Consider the following 23819-nt stretch of genomic DNA (forward strand, 5'->3'; position numbering starts at 1 on the left):
TGTTAAAAATCACATAACACCAGGTTATAGTCCAAAAGGTTTATTTGGAAGCACTAGCTTTTGAAAAGCTGCTCCTTCATCAGGGAGCTGTGGAGCAGGACCATAAGTCACAAAATTTATAGCAAAATATTACAGTGTCTTGCAACTGAAATGATATACAGGGAAATCTCAATTATCTGAGTGAGATGGGCGGGCACAATTTCATTTGGATAAGCAATTATTTGATGAATCGATAAAATGCCTTTCCTCCGGCGCTCAGAGTTTTCTATTAGGTCTGCTCCACGTTCAGGAGACTAGAAGCAGCTCACCAGAGCACTTGCCCACCCACAACACCGCTCACCGCCCGCCCTCCCAAACCCTGTCCAACACCACTCACCACCCGCCCTGCCAAACCCTGTCCAACATCACCCACGGCCCACCGTCCCAAACCCTGTCCAACACAACCCACCGCCTGACCCTCCCAAACCCCGTCCAACACTGCCCACCGCCCACCCCTCCCAAACCCCGTCCAACACTGCCCAACGCCCGCCCTCCAAACCCTATTCAACACTGCCTACCGCCCACCCCTCCCAAACCCTGTCCAACACTACCCGCCAACCGCCCTCCCAAACCCCGTCCAACACTGCCTACGGCCCGCCCCCCCAAACTCCATCCAACACTGCCCACCGCCCACCCCACCCAAACCCTGTCCAACACGGCCCACCGCCCACCACCCAAACCCTGTCCAAAACCATACACCACTCGTCATGCAAAACCCTATTCAACAATGCCACCGCCCGCCCTCCCAAACTGTGTCCAAAACTGACTACCGCCCACCCTCCCAAACCCTGTCCAACACCGCCCACTGCTCACCCTCCAAAACCTATTCAACACCATCCACTGCCCGCCCCCCCTAAACCCTGTCCATAACCGCCCACGGCCCATCCTCCCAAACCCTGTCCAACACCAATCGCACTCCAAACCCCGTCCAACACCAATCGCATTCCAAACCCCGTCCAACACCGCCCTCCGCCCTCCCTCCCAAATTCCGTCCAACACCGCCCACCTCCCACCCTCCCAAACCCCGTAAAACACTGCCCACTGCCCGTCCTCCTAAACCCTATCCAACACTGCCCACCCTCCAAACCTTGTCTAACACTGCCCACTGCTAGCACTCCAAGCCGCGTCCAACACCGCCCACCACCCACTCGCCCAAATCCCATCCAACACTGCCCACCACCCGCACCCGCCAAACACGGTCCAACACTGCCCACCGCCCGCCACTCCCAAACCCCGTCCAACACTGCCCACCGCCCACCCCTCCCAAACCCCGTCCAACACTGCCCACTACATGCCCTCCCAATCCCCATCCTACACCGCCCATCGTCCGCCCTCCAAAACCCCATCCAAAACTGCCCACCGCCCATCCCCCCAATCCCAACCAACACTGCCCACTGCCCGCCCTCCCAAACACTATTCAACACTGCCCACCGCCCGCCCTCCCAAACCCCATCCAACACTGCCCACTGCCCGCCCCTCCCAAACCCCATCCAATACTGCCCACCACCCATCTTCCAAACCCTGTCCAACACTGCCCACCACCTGCCCCTCCCAAACCCCGTCCAACACTGCCCACCGCCCACCCCTCCCAAACCCCGTCCAACACTGCCCACCGCCCGTCCCCCCAATCCCGTCCAACACTGCCCACTGCCCGCCCTCCCAAACCCTATTCAACACTGTCCACCGCCCGCCCTCCCAAACCCCATCCAACACTGCCCACTGCCCGCCCCTCCCAAACCCTATTGAATACTGCCCACCGCCCGCCCCTCCCAAACCCCGTCCAACACTGCCCACCACCCATCTTCCAAACCCTGTCCAACACTGCCCACTGCCTGCCCTCCCAAACCCTATTCAACACTGCCCACCATTCGCCAACCACCGACCCTCAAACCCAGTCGAACACTGCCCATCACCCGCCCTCCCAAACCCTTTCCAAAACTGCCCACCGCCCGCCCACCCAAACCCTGTCCAAAACTGCCCACCACATGCCCTCCCAAACTCCATTCAACACCGCCCACCGCCCACCCTCCCAAACCTTGTCCAAAACTGCGCACCGCTCGCCCCCCCCAAATCCCGTCCAACACTGCCCACTGCCTGCCCTCCCAAACCCTGTCCAACACTGCCCACCACCTGCCAACCACCCTCCCCCAACCCTGTCCAACAGTACCCACCACCGGCCAACTACCCGCCCCTAACCCTGTCCAACACTGCCCACCACCCCCCCTCCCAAACCCTGTCCAACACTGCCCACCGCCCGCCCCCAAACCCTATTCAACACCGCCCACCACCCACTCCCAAACTCCATCCAACCCCCCCCCAGCCAGCCCCACATCCGCACCCACTCCCAGCTCTCACCTCCGTCACGACCCCAGTCCGCCCCACCCGCACCCCTCTTCCACGCCTGCCCCCTCTCCAGGGTAGCTGGACTGGACGCCAACAACAAGACTGCTGCTGCTGCTAATGCCTTTTGGGGGGTGGGGAAGTCTCCAAAGAGCGCACGCGCGCGCACACACACACACACACACACACACACACACACACACACACACACACACACACACACACACGACTGTGCAGATCTCCGTGGAAAGTATGGGAAGAGAGAGAGGGGGTGGGAGGTCAGTCATTTAGAGATGGTGCCTGCGATCCCATCAGTTCAGTGCTGTTCTTGGCAGCACTTTTAATCACTGCTATCAAAAGATGCAATCAGTGTTGGACACACATTTTTGATATCGGGACCTCGAGATCTCCTTTGGATATCCGATTTTTGGATAATTGGTATTCGGATAATTGAGGTTCCCCTGTATTAAACAATCCTAGATTGGTGTTAAGTCTCTCATCCTTCAAAATGGGTTGTAGGTTTTGGTTCCTTTATATGTAAATCCCAGAACTTCTTTTCAGTCACATTCACAATATAACAATGTTTTGTGTAAAAAGGTGACATCTCAGCTCAGATAATGCAATAAGGGTGTGAGGTTAGAGTCTGTATGTATTCCAATCTTTGGTCAGACTGGTTCTATTTCCAAGGTGATGATTTGGAGATGCTGGTGTTGGACTGGGGTGTACAAAGTTAAAAATCACACAACACCAGGTGATAGTCCAACAGGTTTAATTGGAAGCACACTAGCTTTTGGAGCGACACTGATGAAGCTTCTGATGAAGGAGCGGCGCTCCAAAAGCTAGTGTGCTTCCAATATAGTGGACTATAACCTGGTGTTGTGTGATTTTTAACTTTATTTCCAAAGTGGAATTAATAAAATATTACATGACTGACTACCTGCATTAACTGCCTACAGATTTTTGAGCAAAATAGAATGCATCTGCAAATATAATTTGGCAAATGCAAATTCAACCCATAGACTTATGCGTGTGTGCATGAGAGAGAGAAAGTGAGAATGTCTGCATGTGAGTGTGTGTTTGTTTGGTAAAGTGTGTGTGTTGAGTGTGATGGAGTATAAACCTGTGAGAGATTGTGTGCGTGGGTGTGTTTAGGGTGTGTTTAGGGTGTATTTATGTGTGTATGAGAAAGAGCATGTGTATGAGAGAGGGTCTGCATGAGTATGCATGCATGTGTGTGTGTATGTGTCTGTGTGTCTGAGTTCATGTCTGAGTGAGACAGTGTATAGTGCTGTGGGGTCACCTGTAGTATGACGTGAACCCAAGGTCCCAGTTGAGGCCATCCTCATGGGTACCGGACTTGGCTAGCATCATCAAACCAGCAGGTAAAGGAGGAGCCAATGTCATTCAGAACCTCCACATCATCAACTAGTATGGGAATTGAACTCTACATTTCAAACCATATGTTCAGTCAACTCAGCAAACTGACTGCCAAAGCACAATGATCCAACATTCCACTGAAAAGCATTTCAATCTTCTATAAAGTTTATCTTCAAAATTGACATTTAATTAAGCACATTGATTACATATACTTGACCTTTTACCTTAAAAAAGCAATGCTTTAAATTTATCACCAATGACATAATGTGGTGTCATTTTCTGCACATTTTTGCTAAGCAATCCAAATCCAATGCACAAATTGACAGAAAACCTTGAAAGCTTACGTTCATTTCTAAATCAACATTTTAGTGGCAATAGACGACATAAAAATCACAGTCAATTGCATGTTTAACAGCCTATTATTTGATTAATAATGTAGTTGTTGAATATTTTCTGAGATACAGGACAACCCCTGTATTTGAGGTATTGTTTTCTGCGGTTTCAGTTACCTGCAGTTTACTGTGGCCTGAACATATTATCGGGAATACTCCAGGACCACGGACCAGGAGGCTGCCAGGTAGGTATATTTCCCATTTAAACGAATGGGTTCACTCCTATCTGTAGTTTTGGGCTTCTGTGGTAGGTCTTGTAACGTATCGCCCGCGGGTACAGGGGAACTACTGTATGTTGAGATCTATTAAGTTATAAATCCATAAAAATTACATCTCATTTTCAATTGCTAAACCCGAAAGGTTTATCCCAGTTGAATCATGTCTCATAACTGAACTTGAGCTGCATTCTTTGTGTGCACACTATATCAATCTGGATCTGTGATAGTAATGCACAAAGCATTTGTCATACAGTGGCAGACTCATTAAAAAGAGAATAAATTACCTGTCAGAGCTTGGTGTATTGAAAAATAAACAAATGAATGACACTAAATTGCATAACCTATAAACTCATGGATGATCTAGTCCCAGTGCAATTTGTTTTTCAGTAATAGTCTGCTCATAAGTCATTTTTCTATCATACCTTTTAGTCAGAAGTTCTAGCAATAACTTCTGAGAGAAATAAATCACTGCTAGAATGAACATAAAGTTAAATGATTAAAGAAGTGTTAGTGAACAGGAGACCTAATAATAATGTTTTTATCGGGATGAAAATGGCTTCACTATTATTTTAAGGTGAAGTGTACCGTTTTGATTAGATACCCAACTTGTATGGAGTATGAAAGTGACAGTTAGAGCATCTTGTGAATAATTTGCATGCTATTCATGCCTTTACCAATTCACAGACCATAATAACATGGAAAATGTTGCTGAGGCTCTTTGTGACAGGTTCATTTTCTTTCTGTGTACAAAAAGTGCGTTCCATTCTAAGCATAGCTCCATTGGTAGTGAAGCAAGCCAATGTCAAATTATATTAGGCCCTGGATAAGATCAAGGCAGTAATCATGGGCATAATGGCTAGGTAAAGGAAAAGAAAAGAAATCCAGGCAGCATTCTGTTCTTTAATAGCACTGACATTGCACTGCCCAAATGGGTGTTTCATTCAGGTCCTAACATATTCAAGTGAGACAGTCCATCAATCATGTTAAAATAATTTCTGAAAGCTAAAATTGCTCAAATCTTATATGATCATTGTTGTGGTGGTATCCATTGCCGATTACACCCCACCAGAAAAGTCTTGGTGGTTTCTCATCAAATTGCTCAGGAGTGTTATTACCTAACTCTGGAACAGTTGGAACTTGAACCTGGACCTACCTAAACTAGATGTAGGGACACTACTGCTGCATCATAAGGGCGCTCAAGAAAGCTACAAACTATGTGAACTACAAAGAATGATAAATAGTTGGCAGTTAGTCTAAAGCAGTCATTTATACTTAGAGTTCTGTTAACATTCAGAACAGCTCAAACTTCTTTCACATTGTTTAAGATGTCATCAAAACCACTTGATTGAATTACTACCTGTACTTTATTGTCAGGGATCTCTTATGGTATATTTGCTACACTGTCATGGAGAAGGTGCATGAAAATAGAAAAAGTCATTAAGTGTGATAAAATCCCTTCATCATATCAATTTATTATGATTTTCCTTGGGAAAATTAAAGTACAGACCAAGATCCTTCGCTTTTCTGTTCATTACTATTGATTTTAATTGTAGAACCAGCAAAAGCTCAGTTACCAATCCTTCTGAAGTTGATTCCAACTTAATTGTGACTTGATAATTCTTAAGGTATATAATTGACCTCAATTTTCTTTAACTACATGCAAATAATGAGGTGTGCAACTAATTTAACTATTGTATCAGTCACACTTTAATGGACACGTTTTATTTCAAACATGGTGAAATGTCATCTATAATTTATAAATACCAAGTTATAAAGTAAAATTTGGTATAATTTATTTTTTGCAATTTAGATTTTATTTCCAATATATTTAGATTGTTTCTATATTTCTATTTTTTTAGACATGGTTAATAATGTTATCTGCTTTATGATGGCTGGTATATAATAAGCTCACCACAAATTAGCCTTTAGCTAAATCTTGCTTCCCCTTTTGAGGCCCAGAAGAATTTATAACTGTTTATTTCAAGAGGATGTGTACTGTGCACATATAATAAACACACACAATAACTTCGTTGCAGTAAAACCACCCACAGTTATGTCTTGCTGGTCAGCATTAAAATTCTAGCTTTCTCCTACTTGATTTTCACAATGATCTGTATTTGTGTTGTGATTAAATACTGCTTTGCATCTGCAGGTAAAGGAAGTTTGTTTCCAGATCTTGAGAATACAAGGAGGAATTTGCAATGCTGCCACCAGCTAACTAATCTGCAGAATGGATATCAGATCTTGTGATGTTTTTCTTAGTCTTCCTCATACGAGCTGCACAATTCTTACTTGGTGGTTATGTGCCTGAGGGCTTGTTGTCGTTGGCTTCCTTCCACTGACCAAACACTGGTGGAAGACAGTTCATCTTTTTACAGACCTTCAATCTATTCTCAGAGGTTGATGAGCTTTTATTGGCACTTATTGATGATGAAATAGCAGGATATAACACACTATAACTATTATCATGGGGGAGGTTCTTACCTTCTAGTAGGGTACCTATAAAAATTTATTTAATCCTGTGAAACATCATAGGCAAGGTACTACCATGAATTCCAAAATGCAAATAAAATTGAGGAAATCCTACTGCAGATATAAAGTCTTATGTCTTATATATAGTGAATTTGGTGGCAAGGGAGTATTTTGATCAGACTGGAAGGTGCTTGGCATGGACTCCTCCAGTTCCTTCCCTCCACCCGATTAAGTCCAGGCAGCAATGCTTATGGAGGATTTTCCTATCACGTTACCAATTAAGGACCTAAATTTCATCCCACAGCCATTGACATTAATCCAGTGGAGGTGAGGGCAGTGTTCTCCATGCAGTGAGGATAACAAACAAAGCTTGGTTGTCTGATTGAAGTTGGAGTTCTGCATCACTTGTTCAAAGGCACTCAGTACCTGATTGAAGGAATCAGTAGCAAGAAGGTGGGGGTTGTTGGTAATACTGAGAGCTACCTTGATACTGAACCTCCTCCCTCTGTAATCCCATTGTAACATCACTCTGTTGTGCTTGGGTGCCTCCTTAATCAAAGGCCTCAAATTTGTGTCATACCATCAACAGCCTCTGCCTCTGTAGTGTTGCTAGACAAGCTTCTGGCCATTATCTAGCTGGCAGCTCTCAGTGAGAGCAAAATGACGTAGAGTAAACTTGTGAAGAAAATGCATTGTTCTTCATAGATAAAGTCACCTAAGATATATGAAAAAAAATTTCGCCTGTCTATGTGGCCATATAATTTTAAGTTGTTGCATATTTGTGTTTGTGCAATGTGTCCAGGAAGCTTTTCTAACTCAGTATGTAGATTGTCCAACCAGAGGGGAGGCCATATTGGATTTGGTACTCGGTAATGAACTGGGACAAGTGATGGGCTTCTTAGTGGGTGAACATTTTGGTGATGGTGACCACAATTCTGTGACTTTCACCTTGGTTATGGAGAGAAATAGGTGCACACAACAGGGTAGATTTTACAATTGGGGGAAGGGAAATTACGATGCTGTAAGACAGGATTTGAGGAGCATAAGTTGGGAGCATAGGCAGTCAGGGAAGGATGTGGTGGAAATGTGGAACTTTTTCAAGGAACAGATACGACGTGTCCTTGATATGTATGTACCTATCAGGCAGGAAAGAAATGGTCGTGTGAGGGAGCCTTGGTTGACGAGGGAGGTTGAATGTCTAGTAAAGGGGAAGAAGGAGGCTTACATAAGGTTGAGGAAACAAGGTTCAGACAGAGCAGTGGAGGGATACAGGATAGCCAGAAGGGACCTGAAGAAAGGGATTAGGAGAGCTAAGAGAGGGCATGAAAAATCCTTGGCGGATAGGATCAAGGATAACCCCGAGGCATTTTATGCGTATGTGAGAAACATGAGAATGACGAGAACGAGGGTAGGTCCGATCAAGGACAGTAGTGGGAGATTGTGTATTGAGTCGGAAGAGATAGGAGAGGTCTTGAATGAGTACTTTTCTTCAGTATTTACGAACAAGAGGGACCGTATTGTTGAAGAGGAGAGTGTGAAACGGACTGGTAAGCTAGAAGAGATACTTGTTAGGAAGGAAGATGTGTTGGACATTTTGAACAACTTGAGGATAGACAAGTCCCCCGGGCCTGACGGGATATATCCTAGGATTATGTGGGAAGTAAGAGAGGAAATTGCAGTAGCGTTGGCAATGATCTTTTCGTCTTCACTGTCAACGGGGGTGGTACCAGAGGACTGGAGAGTAGCGAATGTTGTGCCCCTGTTCAAAAAAGGGAATAGGGATAACCCCAGGAATTACGGGCCAGTTAGTCTTACTTCTGTGGTAGGCAAATTAATGGAAAGGGTACTGAGGGATAGGATTTATGAGTATCTGGAAAGACACTGCTTGATTAGGGACAGCCAGCACGGATTTGTGAAGGGTAGGTCTTGCCTTGCAAGTCTTATTGAATTCTTTGAGGAGGTGACCAAGCATGTGGATGAGGGTAGAGCAGTGGATGTAGTGTACATGGATTTTAGTAAGGCATTTGATAAGGTTCCCCATGTAGGCTTATGCGGCAAGTCAGGAGGCATGAGATAGAGGGAAATTTGGCCAATTGGATAGAAAACTGGCTAACCGGTCGAAGTCAGAGAGTGGTGGTAGATGGTAAATATTCAGCCTGGAGCCCAGTTACAAGTGGAGTTCCACAGGGATCAGTTCTGGGTCCTCTGCTGTTTGTAATTTTTATTAATGACTTGGATGAGGGAGTCGAAGGGTGGGTCAGTAAATTTGCAGATGATACGAAGATTGGTGGAGTTGTAGACAGTGAGGAGGGCTGTTGTCAGCTGCAAAGGGACTTAGATATGATGCAGAGCTGGGCTGAGGAGTGGCAGATGGAGTTCAACCCTGCCAAGTGTGAGGTTGTCCATTTTGGAAGAACAAATAAGAATGCGGAATACAGGGTTAACGATAGGGTTCTTAGTCAGGTGGAGGAACAGAGGGATCTTGGGGTCTATGTACATAGATCTTTGAAAGTTGCCACTCAGGTGGATAGAGCTTGTAAGAAGGCCTATGGTGTATTAGTGTTCATTAGCAGAGGGATTGAATTCAAGAGTCGTGAAGTGATGTTGCAGCTGTACAGGACTTTGGTTAGGCTACATTTGGAGTACTGTGTGCAGTTCTGGTTGCCTCACTTTAGGAAAGATGTGGAAGCTTTGGAGAGGGTGAAGAGAAGATTTACCAGGATGTTGCCTGGAATGGAGAATAGGTCGTACGAGGATAGGTTGAGAGTTCTCGGCCTTTTCTCGTTGGAACGGCAAAGGATGAGGGGTGACTTGATAGAGGTTTATAAGATGATCAGAGGAATAGATAGAGTAGACAGTCAGAAACTTTTTCCCGGGTACAACAGAGTGTTACAAGGGGACATAAATTTAAGGTGAATGGTGGAAGGTGTAGGGGAGATGTCAGGGGTGGGTTCTTTACCCAGAGAGTGGTGGGGGCATGGAATGCGCTGCCCGTGGGAGTGATAGAGTCAGGCGACTGTCTTTGGAGAGCATGCATGTTCTCCCCCTGTCTGTGTGGATGCTGCCTGACCTGCTGTGCTTTTCCAGCACCACACTCTCAACTCTGATCTCTAGTCCTCACTTTCACCCTAGTTGATTTCAACCCTTGTGCGAAGCCTCTTCCAAGGATCCCTACCTTTGAAGAATTTCTCCTCCTGTCTCTACAAGGATCTCAGTGAGTCTCTCTCTTTCATTGCATCCCCCAGGTCATGTCCCCTGTCCTGAAGCTCTTCAGCCATGTCCTGAAGCAGACTTGCTACCACAGTCACATCTCCTTCCTCAGTGCCTGCCGATGGAGCCGACTGATCCCGCATGGACTCCGGAATACATTCAGGATTCCTGATGAAGAGCTTATGCCCAAAATGTCGATTCTCCTGTTCCACAGATGCTGCCTGACCTGCTGTGCTTTTCTAGCACCATACTCCTGACTCTGATCTCCAGGATCAGCAGTCCTCTCTTTCTCCTGTCTGTGTGGGTTTCCTTTGGGTGTTTCAGTTTCCTTCTACAGTTTAATGATGTGTAGGCCAGGTGGATTAGCCATGGGAAATGCAGGGATAGGATGGGGATTTATGCTGTTTTAATTTAACTTTTCAATTTTCTTTCAACATATTCCCTCCAGAGATGTGGAAAACAAAGTTATGGAATAGTATGGGCCATATACATTAATGGTGAATTCTGTTAATTGATGGCTTTATTCTAGTCTTTCAGCATCCCTTCCATAAAAGGTACACTGGAAATGTGAAAGAATCCCCAGACATTCATCTGCGCGTTGTTTCACCTCTGAGGTTCAAACATAAAAACATTCAGGGCCCAGTGCCGGCAATCTCAGCCCAACCCACTCTCCAACTCCCTAGTCCACAAGTTGGACTGAGTCAAATCAAGCCTTTAGTAATTAGAGCCCTTTTATTTTCTTACAGCTGGGTGAGAGAGAAATACCACAAATACCATGTCCCCAAACTAATTGATAGTACAGCATTCTGTAGAATAAAGTTTTAGGTTTCCACTTTGAAACAGTTGCTTCCTGATTTCACTGCGAAGTGACCTAGTTCAAGTTGGTTTTCTTGACCAGAGGAAATGTTTCTCTGTAGCTAGCGCTCAAATCCCTTTATCATGTTAAAGATCTCAATTAGCTCACTCCTCAACCTTCTGAATTCAAGGAAATATAAACCAATTATCATTTCCTTACTTTTGAATTCCAACTTTCATGTGATAAAAGATAGCATTCTATTAGATTTTTTTCTTTGATTGAAATTTGTGTATATTTATTTTTGCGTAAATTTATTTGTATCCCACCCCCAGCTCCTATTCTCTGAAAATTAAGACTATATTTCAATTTCTCTTTCCCGAATCAAAATTGTTCAATCTACATATGAGCATATGAACAAGGAGCTGATGTAGGCCATCCAGCCCCTTCGACTTGATCCACCATTTAAGAAGATTGTGGCTGATATCATTGTAACCTTATATCCACATTTTCCCTTGTCTCCAATAATCTGTTGCTTACCAACAACCCATCCACCACTGCCTTAAAAATTTTCAATGCCTTTTTTGCCACTGCCTTTTCTGGGAGACAGTTTCAAGGACTCACAACCATCTTTGAGAGAAAAAATGTCCCCATCTGTTTAATAATAAGGTGATCCTTTTAACAATGACCCCTAGTTTTAGGTTCTCCCACAAAAGGGAACACTTCCTCTATCTCACACTTTTCTACATCAAACTCAGTCTACGATACTCTTGATCACTTGCAATATCTATGTCCTTTGTAACTTCTTGCAAAATTGCACACAATTTAATGGTATTTCCTAAATTAGTGTTACACAAAACTTTGATGAATAATGCACAGTGGTTAGCACTGCTGCCTCACAGCACCTGAGACCCGGGTTCAATTCCCGACTCAGGTGACTGACTGTGTGGAGTTTGCACGTTCTCCCCGTATCTGCGTGGGTTTCCTCCGGGTGCTCCGGTTTCCTCCCACAGTCCAAAGATGTGCGGGTCAGGTGAATTGGCCACGCTAAATTGCCCGTAGTGTTAGGTAAGGGGTAAATGTAGGGGTATGGGTGGGTTTCGCTTCGGAGGGTCGGTGTGGACTTGTTGGGCCAAAGGGCCTGTTTCCACACTGTAAGTCTAATCTAATCTAATCTAATTCAAATTATAAATATATAAGATCAAAAGCCGAACCACACTTGTCATAACTTGCCAATGAGAGAATATTCTATTCATTCATACACTGTTGCAAACTTCTCAACTAGTTGGCAACCCTTGTCATACATTTACCTTCATACGTTAGCACATCAGGCAACTAAGACATGCAAACCAGTGGTTGCAATCAGTTTTTAACTCCTTTGTCTTTATTATCCCTGCAGGAGATGCCTTCCAGCTGAGAGGGATTAGGCAGTCTGCCTCTCATCTTCTCTTACTTTTTAATCTTTCTGTTTGAAGTCTCCCTGACTCTGTACAGGCATTACATTCCATGGGTCCACACAGGGCTCTGCCAGACAATCACTGAATTTACATCCACAGTCATCGTTTAGCTATACTGGTCCTCTTTTTTTAAAAAAAACACATGTTGGAATTAAAAGTTCAATATGGCCACAAGTACTTCTCTAGTTCATTGTCATGAAACTGTGTATTGCACTTTGCTAACAGTTAGTTGTTTACAGCCTTATTGAATATATTTTAAAAGACTGTCCAACAATTTCTAAAGACTTCCCACCATTCCAATCACCTCCTTAAAATGATCCAACTTGCTTAGGAATCCATGGCCAAGGCTTCATAAATACATTGATTCTCCTTAATCAGTTCACAGTCATCTAAATACTTAGTCAATTTCGGCCTGATTTTATTTGGGGGATGGGAAAGACATCAGGATTGTTCCTGTCTCTGCTCCCAGTGCATGGAAGTCAGAGCAATGTTCCGTGGGAGTGCTGCTAATTTTTGCTAGAGTGTAAGTTGGGCAGCCATAATGAAATGGGAATGGAGTTGGTCAGAAAGTTGCACTAAACATATTGGATTGAGGTCACTGATAGTGTGGTCCCTAAGGGCTGGGACCACTACAGGAAGAGGTTCAATTACCTTATTTACTCAGACAAGGTGAGTGCAATGTCAGACCTTGAAGGAGCCTCTGGGTATTTAAACTCCAACAGTCAGACAATCTGGAGCTTGAGGTGGCATACTACTCTTGAATATGAAAGGACTATGTGCCCAGGATACCTATCAACTGCTCAGCCAGGCTAAGAGGTGAAGTGATGTTGATTTATTTGATTCCTGAACCATCTTCAAATATAACCAATATCCAAGAAATCTTCTCTGATATTCAGATAATGGCTGCCACACACAACATTGAATGTCAATGGCACTGAGGGTGGGGTTTGTTTGTCAATTACGTCCCAGTTAATACATCTAATACTGAATATTGGGAAACATCTTGACGAGTATCATCTGATAGAGGACGATCCTCTAATTGACAGCTTTTCTAATGCTAATGTGCTAATATGAATCCTATGGTACATGTAGGAGTCAAATGTTCGTTCTATTCATGCAAACGCCTCGCTCACTGGCCGAAATCTAATGATACTATCTTTCTGATAAAACATACATAACCTCTACAGAAAGGCCCTCAGGTTTTCTGACCTTCATGATTAGTGAGCATTCTGTTGACACTAGTTCCATATTGAGCTCCCTTAATTGTAAATGAGGCCAGCTTTCAAATTGCCCATGGGCATTATGCCAGGGTTATCAACAGGTGACTGGATTGCTCCTTGACCCCATACAGAGCCACAAATTGACCTCAAGATACTCAATTATAATTGTCTATGAGAAATCTTTAGCAAAAGTTTCCTCGGGGTACTCCCATAGTGTTTCCACCAATCATCTGTTAAGTTATAGAGACTAGGAGAGAAATTCATAACGCTTTAACTTTCATTTTGAGAAGGTTTTTTTAAAAAGAATTAAATTTATAAAATTTGAAGATGGATAACATCAGATTTTGTTTCCATTCTGCAAGTTAAGAGTTTCTTTTTCACACTGATGAACCATACACAGTTCAACTATACAAATTAATCACTCTGCAATTTGTTTCTGTAACTTTATAGAACCTTAATTATCATAGGACCTGGACATTCTCCAAAGAAAACAGAATTGTCAACAGGACTGTACACACACAGGAAGCTCAAGCGTCACCTCCAGCTCTCCAGATCAACCAGTAAATGCTTTATGAAAACAGAGATTTGATAAAATTCTGCTTATGTATGGACTCCTATATGTTTTTCTTTAGTTGGAAGTGAAACAGAGGAAAATATCTGTCACAAAGTGACATTTTTCTGAAATAGAGTATAAACCATTCTGAGCTGGTGTGATACACATTTGTAATGAAAGCATGTCAAAAATACATGAGAATATATTCAAATACATTCACAGCAGAACTGAACTTCCTGAAGGTTTAGCTTTCCAAAATACTTATACTTAGATCTGTAACATTTAGAAAGCTGGCATTTCATCTCATTTTATATTAACCCATTATGGCCCTTTGGATACCTAGTTATAAAATCTTGTTGACTTCGACTGTGACTTTTAATTCAGGAAGGGCAAAAAGTTAATTGTCAGCCATGATTAACTACAATATATGATTACAGGAACAATAAGTCATTGGTTTCTGCTTTAATTAGCAAGAGGCTCCTTATGCCAAGACAAAATGTACAACATTCCTGAAAATTAATATGGTTAATAGTTTGCTGTACACATGTTGTGATTTTCCCAGTGGGCTCCTGAACATCACTGTCAGGCAATAATGGGGGTCAAAAGCCCACATGGTGTGGGATACAGACACTCATTGTAATCTTCCCTGATTAGGCCAATTAGTCGAGGAGAAAGTGAGGACTGCAGATGCTGGAGATCAGAGCTGAAAATGTGTTGCTGGAAAAGCGCAGCAGGTCAGGCAGCATCCAAGGAACAGGAGATTCGACGTTTCGGGCAGAAGCCCTTCTTCAGGCCAATTAGTCACCAGAGTATGGCTTACCATCTCATTAAAGATGGTGGGCAGGCTCTTGAAGTTGGGAGGGCCAATAGAGGCCTTGGCAAGATCGTATGAGAAAGGGAGAGAAAGAGAGAGAGAACTTCAAATGGAAATGGTCCTCTATCGAACTATTCACCTTTGAAATAAGAAATGGCCCTTTGCAGCTGGACCATCACTGAAAGGGTGTGCAGTGGTGGTAGAGAGAAAGAAGTCCCCTCCATAAGGTGTCCTGCAATGGCTGCTGAATCCAAGCAGATGAATAGAACCTCAAAGGCTCCCTGGAGATTTGCCTCATTCCATCTCTTCTCCCCCTACACTCAGTCTACCTCATGGAGATTATCTTCAGACAGTTGAACTTCTCCTGCCACTTGCAGGGATCTGAAGGGCAACTGGAAAATTCCAGTTGTAGGGTGTTATAAACCCTGAATAATGCCTTGAATGGTTTGGTAAGCTTTCTGTCACTTCTAGGTTGGTAACCCTGCTACACCCTAATCCTGCCTCCATGAAAATGATTTGGATACAGGATGGAACCAAGAAATTAACATGCAAACCTGCAGCTTGAAATTCCATGCTGGCCCTGCTCTCTTCCCAATCCTGATGGAGGCTAATCTTAAAATCCTACCTGTATCTAGGATATCTAAGGTTATCAAAAATTAAACATAATTGCTCCCAAAAATAACCTTGATGTCAACTGCAAAATTAATGATTGTTGCATGCACCTGGCATGAAATGTACAGCTGAATGTCAATACACCTCAATAGGGGGGTGATGATTATGTGAGGCAAACATACAGTTGAAGCGAGTTTGAATTGCTTACCGCCAGTCTATATGGCCTGAAGTACATCTTGGTACCTGAAAGTTTTTACAGAATGGAAATCTCCACCCACTCTTTCTCTGCGAGATTCCAGCAAGAAAACTTGTCCCCTACTGATAACAATCTTCTGCCTCCTCCCTCGTTTTCCAGAAGTTTGTCTTGCTCCATGTCCCTCTGCTCATTCTCCTTGTTGTACTCCCCTCCAAACAGAATGCATACTACAACACCTACTTTTTGGAGCATCTGGTTTATGCAAAATCCTTGGGGTTAGAGCAGAGTACTTGTGGGTGTACTATGTCACTGACTTTAGACTTCAGCAACTTTAAAGAGTTCTATAGACTGACAAAACTTTCAAAACTGTGGAAACATGAACTAGAAATCAATCAACAATGACTTGAAAATCAGTATCATCTTTGGTAGTGTTGATGAGGTATTTGTTTTGCTGTGAATTCATGTTTAGGTGTGTGTGCGTAAGAGGTAGCATTAGCTGGAATGTTGAGTGCCAGATTAGTAACATTGGTGTCAAATCCACATTAAACATTAATTGACATTATAATCTGCCTGCTCAGATTATTTCCTACAGACACTTCTTTTGGACACGGAAATACTATTTTTAAGGTAAAAAGCACACTTAACCCTTTAAAAGTGGTATTAAGGACCTGAATTTTGCAGTCAGTGACTCTCTAAACCCAATAACATTCTTATTTGTTTAGTCGTCTATTTTCAGAAAGATAGGCGAGTCCATGTAGAACAATTTCAGTGATTGGATACTTCTACAAATTACATAATGATGCCATTAACCCTAATGCCTGGATTTTTGAGGTGACAGAAGGACACTATGTCATTGTGAAAATGGTGGACATGGCCAAAACTCAGAGGTTCGGTTCTCAATTTTCATTGAAGTAGGAATGGAGGAAAGCTGTCTTTCACAAATGCCAATGTTTCAGTTTGTTGCTTCTGTAAATCAGCAGCTGCCTCTATTCCTGTATGATTTTGACCTGAGTGGATGCAACAGAAAGTACATGGATTAGGCCCAGCAGGAGCAGATCCAAACATTTTGGAATCACTTTGAGAACCAGAAATGCTTGAGATAGTTAAGTTACTCATTTGGTATTGTTTAAAGTGATTATTCATGTGTATACAAAGCACATAGATTCATTAATTGTCTAGCTTATTAAAAGGTCAACAGACCTGTCTCAGCCAACTGACAAAATAACCTGATAAGGGGAATTGTCAGAAGTGTTGAGGAACTGTCAAATATTCATGTAAAAGGGATCTGTCAAGTTGTTACAGTTATTGCAAAATCTTTTTAAAAAACCTCTGGTGTATTAAAACAATCAACCTGTATCATTCTCTCCTCTGACATACATCAAAAGAGTTTTCATTACTGGATTAGCTCTGCATGACTGATTTCACTACATTTATTATCACAGTAGGGTGCCTGCCATTTCACTTTGAACAAAAGTTACAAATAGTCAGACTCTTTAAGTGGGAGTATAATCAATTGAAACATTTATAATTTAAAAAATCAGTCACTTGAATTACATTTTTCACGGCCAGATAATTGTTTCTGAAAAATAGCTAGGAATTACACAAAGAAGCCTGTGAAATACACTGCAGCGGACTCTAAAGGAATTGCCCGGGAAATTGAAAATTCCCCTATGCTTAAAATTCTCTGAAAATATCCATTAAATCAGAGAGTTTGGAAGGTTCACTACAATTAAGTAAATAGTTACTCTGGATAAGTTAGGCATTTAAATGCATAGTCTAACTCTTAAATAATTATTCAACTGATCCTCAACTTACTCCCGTGTGCACACATGCAATTTCACTTACATTAGATACCTTACACCCTGATTCGACAATCCCCCCATCCCATCCCAGCCATGACACCCTTCGCCACAATTGGGATCCAAAACTCACTGTTATCAGACTGATTCTCCACTCCACCACCAGGACCCATCACCTCATCTTCACTGCCAAATCTGACATCCCCATCTCCTGCTCCAGCTAGACACACCAACCACACTATTCCCCCAGACTGCAAGACCTTGACCTGGCACTGGGCCTGACCACTATGCCCCTACATCCAGAGCCCAGCAACTCATTTTCATTTGCTCCCCCACCCCACCCTCCCTACGTCCTCCCGCCAGATCCAATATTTCCTACCCACACCAATCCACGTTCAACACTCATTCATTTACCTGCCTTGGTACTCATTTTACCCAATTCTCTAGCCACCAGTCACATACCCTCTCCCAATTTGGCACCCTACACTCCTTGCATTTAACTTATCTGGCACCCTGAGTATCACCTACCCAACACTCTACTCTCTTCGAATCCTAACCATACGCATTTAACCTTTTCCCAAAACCTGTCAAAGTTTGATTCTGGACTTTACATTGCAAAATATAGCAACTGACTAAGGTGATAAGGGGAGCATGGTTTGCCTACCCCAAATATTATATATTATAATGTATCTGTCAGAAGGTGAGTATTATCCTGCTTCCCTAACTGAGCCTTGTTTAGAATGCTGGAGCCTTTTGCTGCCTAGTTGCCACTATTCAGAAGACCTGGCCAAATGTATTTATAGAGTCATAGAGTCATAGAGATGTACAGCATGGAAACAGACCCCTCGGCCCAACCTGTCCACACCGACCAGATATCTCAACCCAATCTAGTCTTACCTGCCAGCACCTGGCCCATATCCCTCCAAACCCTTCCTATTCATATACCCATCCAAATGCTTCTTAAATGTTGCAATTGTACCAACCTCCACCACATCCTCTGGCAGCTCATTCCATACACTTACCACCCCCTGCGTGGAAAAAGTTGCCCCTTAGGTCTCTTTTCCCTCTCACCCTAAACCTGTGCCCTCTAGTTTTGGACTCCCCAATCTCAGGGAAAAGTCATGGTCTATTTATTCTATCCATGCCCCTCATAATTTTGTAAACCACTATGAGGTCACCCCTCAGCCTTCAACGCTCCAGGGAAAACAGCCTCAGCCTGTTCAGCCTCACCCTGTAGCTCAAATCCTCCAACCCTGGCAATGTCCTTGTAAATCTTTTCTGAACCCTTTCAACTTTCACAACATCTTTCCGATAGGAAGGAGACCAGAATTGCACACAATATTCCAACAGCGGCCTAACCAATGTCCTGTACAGCTGCAACATGACCTCCCAACTCCTGTACTCAATACTCTGACCAATAAAGGAAAGCATACCAAACACTTTCTTCACTATCTTATCTACCTGTGACTCCACTTTCAAGGAGCTATGAACCTGCACTCCAAGGTCTCTTTGTTCAGCAACACTCCCTAGGATCTTACCATTAAGTGTATAAGCCCTGCTAAGATTAGCTTTTCCAAACTGCAGCACCTCGCATTTATCTGAATTAAATTCCATTTGCTACTTCTTGGCCCATTGGCCCATCTGGTCCAGACCCTGTTGTAATCTGAGGTAACCCTCTTCGCTGTCCACTACACCTCCAATTTTGGTGTCATCTGCAAACTTACTAACTGCACCTCTTATGCTCGCATCCAAATCATTTATGTAAATGACAAAAAGTAGAGGACCCAGCACCGATCCTTGTGGCACTCTACTAGTCACAGGCCTCCATTTGAATGAATGTAAATGTTTCAAATGAGTTTGTGTGAATGAATATGTTTATTTCAATAGAGTGAAGTCTGCAATCAACACTTCGAACCTTATACTATTTAATCTCACTGTGGGACCTGAGGTCTTTTGTGATGGGTTCAATGCTGCAAAGAGGTAATAAATGCCAGCAATCCAGAAGGATATGTGTGTTTTGTAGGTTTTATATAATAAAATCTGAACAACAGCTAGAGATTTCAGGTGCTTATTTCAGCTCTTTCACTGTCACATCTGAGTCCTGAAGAATGTTTACAATTGAGACATTGACTTCTCCACTTCCTGATGCTGCCTGGCTTGCTGTGTTCTGCCAGCCTCCTGCTTGTCTACCTTTAATTCCAGCATCTGCTGTTTTTTTGTCTCTAACCAAGAGATTGCACAGACCATAAGTTGGCATGAAGTGTACAAGGCTTGTTCATCATTACCCAATGCTGCAAAAGTCCACTACTACATCTTCTACATTTATCTGCAAAAAATCATACAACACAGGATACTGGTTAACCAGTTATGCCTATGTTGACTCTTTGAATAAGCTATCCAATTTACTTTGCCACCCTAAATTTCATACTAGAATCCTGCAAATTGGCCTTCATCAACCATTGGCTTCACTCTTGTGTTCAAATACCTTGAGTATATCTTCATCTCACAATATACTCTCTCATATGATGCAACCCTACCCACAAACTGAGATTATATCAATCAAAGCCATCAACAGTACCCTTCTTAATTTTCACAGATTCTTTATCTTTTCTTCTTGCTGTTAGCATGAATCTTTGATTTCTGCAATCAGTTGAGGCACGGTGGGCGCGAGTCAGACAGCTTGCACTCTGAATCACAGCCATTGACTGAGATCAAGGATACTCATAAATTTGTGTGTCATCTCTGGCAGACGCCTTCACTGAACCATTTCAGTTTTAGAATATGTGCTGCCAAAGAGAACCTCTGAGAAGAAAAGATACAAAATCTGTGAAAATTTAGAGGATGGACAATTTAAAATTCAAAATAAAGTGCAGTTGGTACCTATATTAATTATCATGGACAGAAAAGGTTGAAAAATTTAAACAGTCCCTGCTTCCAGGTGTGTGAGAAAGCTGATGTACGCACCTGAAATCTTTAGCTGTTGTTCAGATTTTATAATATAAAAACTACAAAACACAAATATCCTTCCAGATTGCATTCATTTGTTACTTCTTGAACTCTTTGCAGCGTTGAATATGGTTGATCATGCTGCCTTCCTCCACCATCTCCCCTGCCCTCTATAGAGCCACTCCTAGTAGCAAATGCAGTTCCAGCAATGGCTTCTACATTCACAGTTCCACAGCTCATCAAAGATCTATTATAAGCCCTCCTCACTTCCTAATCTCTACAGCAAAATGAGAACAACATCTATTGTCAAACCTAGCTTCACACACACATCAATTTCATGCACACTTCTATAGTTTCATAATGATCTCTGTGGTGTCATATTGCACACCCATCAAATCCTGAATCAGTCAGATAAACATAAGGAAGTTTGACTCCAATTTTTGGAACACTAAAAGTTCCACAATCAGCTTCCAAAAATACTTTCTCACCGGAACCAAACTGAATGCAAAATAGATTTGTGTGAGCTAAAGCTGAGCTCCAAACTCACTAGCCTTGCTATTAGTTTGAAGTGGGAATTGGGCAAGAATAGACAGTGGGCACCATACTGTGCTGACTTCGACGGCATGAGGGCTGGAAGATTTTGATTCTAAAATTGTCAGAAATTAGCAGCTGACTGGTAAACACAATGCCTAGTGGCATCAGATGCATGGATCAGTGCAAAAATTGCTGTGATGTTTAAACCGTCCTTCTGAAGTCTAGATTAATCTTTTTCAAAATTCATTCATGGGATGTGGGTATCACTGTCTGTGCTGACCCTTAGTTGCCTTCAGTCCATTTTGTGTAGTTTAGATCCACAATTCCATTCAGGATTGTGTTTCAGGATGTTGACCCAATGACTGTGAAGGACTAGAGATATATTTCCAGATGGTTAGGAGGGAGATTTATATTCTCAAATATCTGCTGCAGTTGGGTTTGGAAGGAGCCTTAGTGAATTTCTGCAGTTCCAACTTATTGATGGTACCCTGCTGCTATGAGTGTCAGTGGTGAAGGGCTAATAATCATCAGCAAACATCCCCAATTCTGACAGACCACAAACAGTTCAGCCATGATCATATTGAATGGCAGAGTGGGTTCAAAGGGCTGAATTGCCTACTCCCACTCCTAATGCCTGTTTCTCTGGAGAAAAGGTCATTGATGAAGCAGCTGCTTGGACAGAGGACAACAACTTTTACAAACTCCTGCAGAGGTGTCCTGGAACTGAGATGACTGACCTCCTACAACCACAAGCATCTTCCTTTATGCGGTGCATGACTGCAACCAATGGAGAGTTTTCCTTGATTGCTATTGATTCCAGTTTTGCTGGGGCTTCTTGATTTGATTTGAGCTGATTATTCATTGTCATGTGTATTTTGTTACAAAGTACAGTGAGAAGTGCTGTATAGTGTCACCACTCTCCAGTGTCAAATTAAAATACAGAAAAGTAAGCCAAAACATAGAATATAAAGGTTAAAAAAAAGAATAAATAAAGACAAATTGCTCAACTTAATGGTATTTCTTGTTAAGTGCTCTGCCATGGGCGTGGCAGCCGGGAATGAGTCTCCTTCACTGAGCCGCGGAAGTGAAAGTTGCCATTCTTTCGTGCCAACTTGTCTCCACTGAACATGCTCACCACAGTGAATATCTGATGGACCTCACCAACGCAGATGCCATCAATACTGTTGATACCAAACCAGCTGAAACATGACTCTGCTGCTGCTGTAAGTCCATTTCAGGCTCAGCTCACTTATACTGCTGCTGCTGATATCGCCAGGTCTTGTACTGGGCCCAAACTTGCCTCTGCTTCCACCTCCATAAATCTGTACTGGATGCTGTTGCCACTGGGAATGCAAACTCACCTCTGATGCCACAATTCCGAGTCCTCACTGCTGGGCCCACTTGCCACTGCCGATGGGTGCCATTTGCTAAACTCAAACTAATGTGGCCTTAATGTTAAGAGCTGTCACTCTTATATCACTTCTGGCACTCAGCTCTTTTGTCCAAGGTTGAACAAAGGCTGTAAAGAGGACAGAAGCTCAGTGGCCCTGGTGGAATCCCAAGATGGGCATGACTGAGCAGGTTATTACACAGTAGGTGCTGCTTGATAGCACTAATGATGACATTTTTCATCATTTCATTGATGATCAAGAGTAGACTGAGGGGCAGTAATTGGGTGCATTGGATTTGTACTGTTTTTGTGTCCAGAAAGTACTGAGCAATTTTCCATTTTGCTAGGTAGACACCAGTTTTGTAGCTGTTCTGAAATAGCTTTGCTAGAGGCATGACAAGTTGTAGAGCATGGCCCTTTTGTACTATTGCTGGAATGTTATCAGGATCCAAAGGTTTTTCCTCCAAGTGCAAAGCAATAATTTCTCAATATCATGTGGAGTGAAACAAATTGGCCGAGAACTATGTTGCCAGGGCCCTCTGGAAGAGACCAAGATAGATTATCCAGTTGTCACTTCTGGTTGAAGATTTTTGCAAATGCTTCAGCCATATCTTTTGCACTGGTGAGTTTGCAGATTGCATTACAATTCTGCTGCTGATGGCCCACAGTTCCTCATGCCCAGACTTAAGTTGCTGGATTTATTCAAAGTCTATCCCGTGTCACACAGTTGTAGAGTTACACAACATATTGTTTATATTTTCAATGTGAAGATGCGACGTTATCTCTACAAAGATTGGGTGATAGTCGCCCCCTACAATATTATCATGGACAGATGGATCCATGACTGCCAGACTGGTGAGGATAAGAACAAGTATATTTTTCTGTCCTGCTGGTTCTCTTAGAACATGCTGTAGACCCAGTCTAACAAATATATCTTTTAGAACCAGACCAACTCATTAAGTAATGGTGCTGTTGGTGGTGGTCATTGAAGTCCCCAATTTAGTGTAAATTCTAGAGCCTGGCTGCCTTTAATACTTCCTTCAAGTGCTAATCAATATGAAGGAGTACTGATTCATCAGCCGAGAGATGGCATCACATGGTAAACAGCAACAAGTTTCCTTGCCCATATTTGAGAGTGTCAATGTTGAAGACTCCCTGGGCAGCTCTCTCTCAACAGTATACCACTGTGTCAGCACCTCTGCTGACACTGTTGCTTGACTTGTCTGTGATATAGCTCTCACAATTTTGGCACGAGGCCCCCACATGTTAGTAAGGAGGACTTAGCAGGTTAAACAATTTGCTGTTATTGTTTCCAATATCATTTTAAGTGTCAGAGTCAATGACAGATTGTCCATCCCGCATCAGTTCTTTGTTTAGACTTCATAACGGTTCATATAACTATCCACTAGCTGGACCAACAGTTATTGCCAATCTCTAATTGCCCCAGGCTTGCTGAG

Source organism: Hemiscyllium ocellatum, chromosome 2 (assembly GCF_020745735.1).
Source record: "Hemiscyllium ocellatum isolate sHemOce1 chromosome 2, sHemOce1.pat.X.cur, whole genome shotgun sequence".
Lineage (NCBI taxonomy): Eukaryota > Metazoa > Chordata > Chondrichthyes > Orectolobiformes > Hemiscylliidae > Hemiscyllium > Hemiscyllium ocellatum.